The 9,481-nt window shown below is 33.8% G+C and overlaps 1 protein-coding gene and 1 non-coding gene across 5 annotated transcripts in view; both read right to left on the reverse strand.

Annotated features, from left to right (window-relative positions):
• Positions 1 to 7,557, reverse strand: part of LOC127881338 (uncharacterized) — a 38,265-nt gene extending 30,708 nt beyond the window's left edge. For all 4 annotated transcript variants that reach the window (XM_052429100.1, XM_052429099.1, XM_052429098.1 and 1 more), the window contains exon 1: positions 7,423 to 7,557. The gene's annotated coding sequence lies outside the window, so the exon portion shown is untranslated. The remainder of the gene's footprint in view (positions 1 to 7,422) is intronic.
• Positions 7,558 to 8,496: 939 nt separating this feature from the next.
• Positions 8,497 to 8,568, reverse strand: Trnad-guc (transfer RNA aspartic acid (anticodon GUC)). The gene has a single exon. It is a non-coding gene; the product is annotated as a tRNA-Asp (tRNA).
• Positions 8,569 to 9,481: the final 913 nt, after the last annotated feature.

Raw genomic sequence — 9,481 nt, forward strand, 5'->3', positions numbered from 1 at the left:
TTTTACAGTTTATACTATTGGGGAATGGCTTGTAAAATAAATATTTGCGAATAAAATGAAAACTCTAAAACAAGCTGTCATTTGTGTAATGCTTACATTGGAAACATGAACCGCTGCAGTCAATCATGGGCACTTTATTTGCAACTAAGTGTTCATCTTCACATTTATTGAATCTTATATTAACAGGTTGATTGGCGTCGCACTAAAGTGCGGCGACTAATATGTAATGCGTTTTTTTCGCTTATGGGAGGAGAAGTTATTTTACGGATCAATGTATATTTTTTTGTTTTAAGAATATCTTGCGTAGTGGTGATTTTTTGTGTAAATTAGTGTACATAAGTACTGCATGTGTGCCTATTACATTTATTACAACATTTATTGCCAATAATGCAAAGCTAATTCTTTTAATTAATAACTGATCACAGGGACAGGGCAATAATAAAATATTACAGGCACTGGGCAAATACACGAACCGGTGAAACTTTCTGGTTTTGTGTAAAAACAAAACATAATTAAAATATATTTATTTTGTGGTTTTTCTAACAATAGCGCAGTTTTGGTCAACGCGTATTTTCTTCAATTTTACAAGACGACAGCGATTACACGGTTTATTTCTTTATTGATAACCGTTTCACTACCAGCATTTATTAAGGCAGTAGGTGCCTAATGAGATCGGGAATAGTCGGTCGATATCGCCGTATTCGGAAAGAGTTTCGGCTATAAGCGATATCTACGGTAAAGTCCGGAAATTATACTTAATACACGAAATAAATTTGTATTTTTTTATTTAAGAGTTAAATTTGCTTATCTCTTTTAATAACTATACAATACAAATATAAGTTTAATTAATTCGTTTCATAAAATATTTGTGTTCATGACGTCACTGTTGTTGACATTTTCTTAGCAAAATGAAAGTGCGAAATAAAAGCGAGCGATTTGCAAAATCGAAAAAGAAGCAAACACCGATCGACAACGTTGTGTTCGATAACAATTATTCATTTACCGAGCTCTGCGATGGCGATTTGTGTGAAAATGACTCACGCAAAAGCTATTCGCATTTGCTAAATGGCGTGAAAAGAGTAAGCAGAAGTGGATTGGGGTATGGAAGAAGATGAGTTATGGTCGTTTCGTGCCACTACCTGTTCGTGCCACTGATGTTTCTATTGAAAAGGGGTAGCGATTCGTCCCACTGATAATATATAGCCGGGTAGGTGTGAATAATATCGTGTAGGTGTGAAAACGGGAAAATACTGCACCTGTGATGGTCACCTCTGTGCCATGTAAAAACAACATTGTTTAATTTCAAGATTATTTATTCAGGTTAAATGTATTCTGCATGCGATGTTTCATAATTGAACATACATGTAATGCACATAGTGCATAAAACAAAAACGACAGCACTTTATGTTATAAATTTATTGAACACATTGCTCTATGCAAACATAATAATATAATAATAATAATAATCGCATAATCGGCAAAACATGCTTTTGGCAAAATAAATACTATCATAAATACATATACACAGTGAGATGAAAATTAATAACTGAAACACAAAAACGGTAAAATAAACAAGAAAATATCATTATAATTGTTAACACTATTGTAATTTGCTACATCAATATGCACCCCATTATGATTCACACCTATACGGTATTATTCACACCATTCTGGCTATATATTATCAGTGGGACGAAACGAACAATCCCTCCCAGCCCCTTCCTACACAAATATTAGTGGCACGAACTGGTAGATGCACGAAACGACCATCACCCGAAGAAGATTGATTGACTCGTTGAGCTGGAGGTTTTGCTAAACAAATTACAGTATGGTCAGTTTTGTAATCTGTGTCCCATTCCTTTGACAATATATAACATTGTTGGCGAACAACAAAATGGCCGCAGTGGTTATTTGTACGTTGTTTGTGAAAACCCTGACTGTAGAAAAGTCAACCGTGTTGCTTATGGAAAGCAGCACCATCTCAAGATCAGGGGAATGCCATGCTTTGACGTAAATACCAAGCTTGGAACAGGTATGCATGTCTTCATTTTTCAACCTGCCATTTCTATCAATGTTTAATTAGTGTACAATTGCCATTGATCTTTGGACTTCTTACACATTTTCAGACCCCTTAAAATTTAAAGTGTCATTCCCAATGAATATTTGTTTATCGTGTAATATATAAGGAAACATTCCTGTGTCCATCATATTCAGTTTTCAAATTTAGTTTCGCATTTGTGTTGTTAAATCCAGTTGATTGCTCATTAATGTCATTTAATAATGTTATGATGATACGAATGGATTCTATGAAAATACATTTTACGTCATTATTAAGTAACTACGGCCTTATTTCGTTTTCATGTTCTTATCATTTTCAATTCTCTTTTCAGCAATGAAAGTTAGTTTGGGTAGGCCAGTGAAGATAAATAACTTCCTAACCACTCTAAACCTAACGCTTATTTCAAATAGAAATCTTAAGAAGATGGATGCTCGTGCTGGGGAGGCAATCAAGAAAATCTCAACTGCGTCGTCTAACAAGGCTGCCATTGATGTTTATGAGAGAGAAATGGAGTAAGTGTAAAAACAAACTTTTAATGCAATGTTATTGACTATTCTGGTGCCAAAGTTTAGTATTTTTTCTCATCAACTGTCTTCTTATTTCCTATTCCAGATGAACATGAAACATATTAATAATAATTGTGTTATTAAAGGCACTGTGTTCATAGTTTGGTAAAATTACATTTTTTTAAGATTGTTGGTTAGCAGGCACATTATTAAAGATATTTGTGATTGTTATTATAAATATTAAAAGCTATTCCAAATAATACAATTTTTCAAAAAATAAATTCATTACTTTTAGTAATAAATCTTATGAAGGAGCATAGGTATATTAAAATTCTTAGCTATTCATATAAATGGTGAATTCTTTTCACAAGCGATAATTTGAATTCAACGACTTGTCAATATGTAATGTGCTTGTTGTGCTGAAAATTGATTTTTCTCATAACCAACGATCATATAAGGCGTCAGAATAAAACTTAAAGGGGAATTATAAAATTCATGAAATAAGCATTGTGTGAATTTAATTTTGTATTTCAGTTCGAGGTACAATAATACCTGATATTACTCAGAAAGCTGCTGTGCATTTAAAGACGGGTTTTAAGTTCTCGACATATGTGAAGACAACAGTGCCAATTTCTTCCGAAGCTCAGAAAGTGATTGGCATCTCTGTTGAAGATCATGGCATAATGCGTGTTAATGGTGGAAGTGTTGATAGTGTATCAATTAAAACTTCTCTACATGATTGTATGATGTGGCTTGCAAAGTTTCCCAGAGCCATTTTTGTTGCTCATAATGGGCGCAGGTTTGATTTTCCGGTTTTGGTTAGTGTATTGCTGAACACACACTGTTTTGAAACGTTTTGTAATTGTGTAAGCAGTTTTGTTGACTCTTTGCCGGTTTTCAAAAATCGTATCCTGGACAGTCACACAAACAGGAAGATCTAGTGAACGTGTTCTCCAGGCAACCTGCACGCCCACAGTGCTCCTGATGATGTTGAAGCACTGGGATCTTTGCTTAAAACATGTAAAATTACTGACAATATGGCCCACATCTTTACTGTTACTGCAACAATAATTCAGTTTGTTTAAGTCATGAAAAGCCTTAAAGGCAAAGAACATTAGATTGTTAGACGTGCTGTTGCATAGAGGAACTCTAAAGCGACCAACAGCTGAAAACATTGCGGGATATGGACTGGCCTTGTGTCATTTGCAAGCCATATTTTCTAGTTCCGGAGAGGATGACAATATATGTGTGAGAGGGTGGGGGGTTCGTAAACACATTAAAACTTTTACAGCGTTTTCATATCAATGAGTACTCAACCCCTATCGTAAATGAGCAACGTAAGAATAAGTTCATAATCATCTACCCTTGAAGTTGAGAAAAAATATGAAATTACGCTTACAAGATGAAGCAGATTTTTTAAAACCTACACAGTTTTGTTCCATTAATGAAAACTGCACACGGATGCCAGTAAAAAAAGGAAACCAATGTATATAAAATGAACTATGAAATATTTGTGTGTTACAACACAAACTCAAAAATAATGGTTATTTGGGAGTTATAACACAACATCATAGATAATGGTTATTTGGGGGCTATACCACAAAATCATAGATAATGGTTATACCAGCATCTTTTTCTATTTTCTTTGAAATAATCGGCCAGTGTATTAATATTTGCAGTAGAAAAAAATCGTTCCACGTAACTTCATTGAGTGCCTTTTACATTGAAATTTCCGACGCCCTTTGATGATTTGCATCAATACTTATCTTGTTTATAATAGTTATAATAATACAAAGTGAAAGTTGGTTTATACTTTTATTGATATCTATACCCGACCCGACCCGACCCGATAATACCGGATCGGACAAAGAATACCCGACCTGACCTTACACAAAATTTATACTCGTTTCATCCCTTATAAGCAATCGAATGGGTTTTAAACTGCATTTTTTGCAAATTATCAGTTTTAACGATATCGCTCAATGTGTTTATCATATACATTATTTTACGTTTAATGGAAATTAAGCATTTTAGTGTGTTTTTTTTCGTCAATGTATGGGTATCTAAATCAAATTCAACTTACCTCCATTAAGATTAAAAATATTGATGTATGCTTGTGCTTGCCGATTGTAATTTTGTGTTTATGAGCACAATCTAGAACATGTCAATCAATTTACTAATTGGCTACATTTTATCTCGACATTATATGATAGATAACGGCCATGTTATCAGCTATTAAGTTCACCTCAATTGTCAAATATCAAGATTATTTTTAAATATATGTACAAAAATTTATCTTTATGTCCTCAAGTGTGCTTCGTGTCTCTTATCAGACCTAACTTGCGATAAATTACTCTGGTGGGTTTACCTTAAGTTTGCAATATATTGCCACCAGAATTGTTATGTACAAAACTCCATACATATCGCGCAACTTTCAACATTCTTATTTATCTTTTAACGTTGTACACTTTAAGATATTTGCAATAACCTAAATATGTAACGTGTTTATCTAGAACATTCTTCAAGTAGTATGACAGCCAAATATTTAACATTAACAAGTTAACTAGACAGGCAGTATATGAGATACCATTTTTTTTCCGAATAATTCTTTCAATATTTTAGTTCTTTACAGATATCATATAAAATATATTTCAGCCGCTAGCAAACAAATTACATCTTTTCAAAACGAGCAGTTAGGAAGAGAAATTATTGTTTATGTGGGCCACAGTGTCGAAGTTAGTTTGCGGTAATGTTGTTTTTGCGAAACACGTTATGTTTGGCTTGTTTTGGCTGTTTGACACTCCAGAATTTTTTATTATCGTAAACAGATACTCTCTCGGCAATAATCAAGAGCAGTTCATACTTTGTGTATTATTATTATTATTATATGTATGAACGTGGATTTAATTTTTTTTATTCCTTGTCATGTTCATCATAAAATATAAGGGAGAATATACAACAACACAATTCCACCATCTAGCGCGAAAGGTGAGTAAGGGTCATTGGGTAGTGTCTAATTAGGGTCTGGAATGGGAGTACATGCTATTTTTTCCAGCAACTATGTGGGCACAGAATAATGGCATTCCTTTTCCTCGTTGATGAAATATATATTCGCAGACTTTGGGAGACTAAACTATTTATAGATTAAGACTTTTAGTGTTAAAAATCTTGGGATAACTTGCCGCTTTCCGACAGAGGTGTTCAAGAAATAAGTCACTAATGTATGGATAAGGGCTTACAACGTTCAGTCACGAACTAACACACCTAAAGTTTCACATACAAGGATTACACATTTTTGAAGAACATACAAAACTGAACTGGAACCTGTTTTGCAAAAACAAACACCTGTTTTGCACTAATTTTATTGCAAGACAGGTTGAATTTACATTGCCATGTTTTTTTTAAACAACCCGTTTTGAAATAATCTCGTTTTGAAATTCAATTATTGCTAAATGAGTTTATTGCAAAACGGGTTGTTACTAAGATGTTTGCATACCGCATTAAAAAAAAAATTACATCCGTTTAACTTTTGCAATAAACTCATCAAAGACGTACTAATTTATACATATTGATTTAAAACTGTGATGAAAAATCTCAACAAATGCCGTATTTATGGATTTTCTTTTTTTTAAATAAGACATAGTATTAGCGTCGACCACAAAATTATAGACATTAAAAATATAAATTTCATGAGAAAATACCAACCAATTTCATAATGAAGTGAAGATAATAAAGAAATGCAATAATTGTATTGCTTTTTGTGTAACAATCCTTTTTGCAAAATCCGTTTTGCAATAACTCCGTTTTGCAATAAAGTCATCACACATGCACTAATTGACATTTATTTGAAACTGTTAAAACAAAGTATAAAATTTTCGTATTTAATGATTGTATTAAATGATAATTATAATCTTCGACAAAAACATTTAAGAAAATGAAAATGATCAAATTTATTTTCTTCACCTAATTCACAATTGGTTACACTCAGTTGACATATACATTATGTATTGTATGATCATATTTACCGTACAGACGACATTTGAAACTTCCTATAAATTGAATCAATTATTATATATGTAATTATTGTATTGCGAAACGGGTTGTGAAACAAAATAGAAAATATGTTTTTCAATAATTTATCGCATGTCTCACTTTGGTTTATCTTCACTTAAGTATTCGATTGGTGTAAGTCACTGTTAATACACATTCTGTGCTGTTTTATCGTATTACATTTCGAAATTCATCACCTTCGAGGCCGTTTAATTGTAGCTAAAAACTCACATTTTTGCTTATTTTTCAAAATAATATTATTTAAATACGACATTTGAAAAAATGTTTGAACGTTTTCAACCCTTTTGAATAAATTATTACAAGTGGGATGATTTTTATGACAAAACGGGTTTATTGCAGAACGGGTTGTTATAAAAATTAAAATTGCTATAACACACTCCATCTCGTTTAAAATTATCGAAAAAACATGTGTGATAGTTGTATTGTAAAACGGTTTGTTATAGATAATTCCATTTCAATAAGGCACTCCAACCCGTTTTGCAATAACATTGTTTCAAAACTTTGTTATTCGCCAACGCGAATAGAGGAACGAACAAAACATAAGGAAAATGCCATTCAGAGATTGTTCCTAAGCTTACAATTACTCAATTACAGTCCATTAAAAAGAATATATAACTAATTCATAAAAATACACAAAAAGCAACCATGTAAACAATTAATAAAACTGAAGTGAGCATAAAAATGTGAAACCCAGACGTACAAATAATACAAAAACCAGCAGATAACGTTAATCAATATGAATCTTAATTAAAAAAAACAAACATTATATATTTGTAATGAACTTACTTTAAACAGTGACCAGGAACATCAATTTACATCTCCGCAAATGTTACCTAAATTACTAAATAACTGTATCGTTGCCCTCTTGAAAAGGAATGCGCACTTCACTAATCATTATGGGATTCACTCGATAAAGTAAGGTCATCTAATTGAGGACGTTGATAAGATACTCGTACCCTACTGAGTATAGGTAACATACAACTAATTATTTGGTAACCAAAATGGTACATCCAAAACGGTAACTTTTTCTTAATTGTTATATTTTTATTCTGTATTAAAACATTAAGCAATCTCAGAATTGTGTTATTGATCCTATACCGTATGTATGTCTGAAATATTTCGGTTCGTTTTTTTGAGGCGAAGTTGAAACGTTAACAGTGATGTGCTTACTCTAAAAAGAGGATTTGTCGATATTGCATATTAACCGAAACCGTGTTGTCGGTGTGGTGAGCACGTTCAGGCGGGATTCATTATCTGTTAAATATCACTATGTTTTATTTTATTGCAAGGCGATCAGATATCGACGAGCTTTGGAACAATGCCCAATTCGTCCACAAATCGGCGCCTCTCGTAACCACATGGAAGACAGAGACCATGTCTATACAGAGAGATCTGGCCGAGGCGATAAACAAGTGTGTTTTCTTGAAGATATAGATATCATTTTATGAAACGTGAATGTCCTTTTTATGTTGGTTTTAAATTGTTTGATGAAACCATTTTTCTCTACATATGATATTATGCTAATTAAAAGAAACATGGAGTATATTCACATGAGAATTTGAAAAACCTTTATTATCGTTCGTTCAACACGGTCAGACTTCAGATATGATCAGCCTCTTTGGAGTTTTACACGTGATGTTGAGGGTAATGTATGTTCTTTTCAAATGCAATGTAAACGCAATAAACGCGTAATGACCATCATAAGTGAAATAATGGGGCATACCGTAAAATTCAACTGGCTTAATGTTTAACGTTTTTTTTTATTGCGTTGATTCATCTGGTGAAGCAGTCAGCGTGGAACAAAACCTTTACCTCATTTACACTTAACAATTATATATAGAAGAGACAAGAAAGCAAGTGCTCCCCGACGGGGAATCGAACCCCGGTCTCTCGCGTGACAGGCGGGGATACTCACCACTATACTATCGAGGAAGCTGATAATGGGCATCGATATCAGACCACAGATAATTGCGAGCACAGAGCATTCGGCCAGCTAGGCAAATTTCTACTACATACTTGACATGTGAAGCTCAAGCTTCCCAAGTGGTCTAGTGGTTAGGATTCCACGCTCTCACCGTGGCGGCAGGTGTTCGATTCCCCGCTTAGGAACTCAATTTTGCAATATTATGTTTATGTTTTAAAATAAGGTGCATTTCAGAAGCTTGTAACAGTATAAATAATTGGCATCATTATCTCGTGAACAAACTATTTGTCGGAAACCAGTTCGACAGTGTGGCTGTAAAAAGTTGGGACGGACCGGGAATGTTAAGTCCCCGTAGCGCAGTGGAAAGCACGCTGGACTTCTAATCCAGAACTCACATTATTTAGCACTGTTCAACCTTTTAAGTATGAAAAAAGGCAAAATTAAAATAAGAATAGAGAGCAAGTTGCAATGGTGTACCGGCTTGAAATGGTGCCTCGACTTGGAAGCGAGCCCACGTCTCCCACGTGACAGCGTGCAAAAAGAAATTTTGGTTTAATATAAAGGATGTTAAATTATTAATAGAATACAGCATTGTGAAACGCAAATGTTTTACGAACAAGGAGCTTTCTGATAAAGTAGCTTTGACCAGGGTTTTCCATGACGCAACTTATATACCTCGGACATAAGCTTGAAGACGTAACCTCGGACTTTAACGTTTGTCCCATGTAAACTTAAGTATGACAAACGGCAAAATTAAAACAAGAATAGAGAGCAAATGCCAATGGTGTCCCGGCTTAACATGGTGCCCCGACTTGAAATCGAGCCCCCGTCTCCCACGTGACAGCGGGGATACTTTTCACTGTACTACCGATGAAGATGTATATTTAAACCGATATCAATACACAACTAACTCAAGTTAAC

Source organism: Dreissena polymorpha, chromosome 5, assembly GCF_020536995.1.
Source record: "Dreissena polymorpha isolate Duluth1 chromosome 5, UMN_Dpol_1.0, whole genome shotgun sequence".
Lineage (NCBI taxonomy): Eukaryota > Metazoa > Mollusca > Bivalvia > Myida > Dreissenidae > Dreissena > Dreissena polymorpha.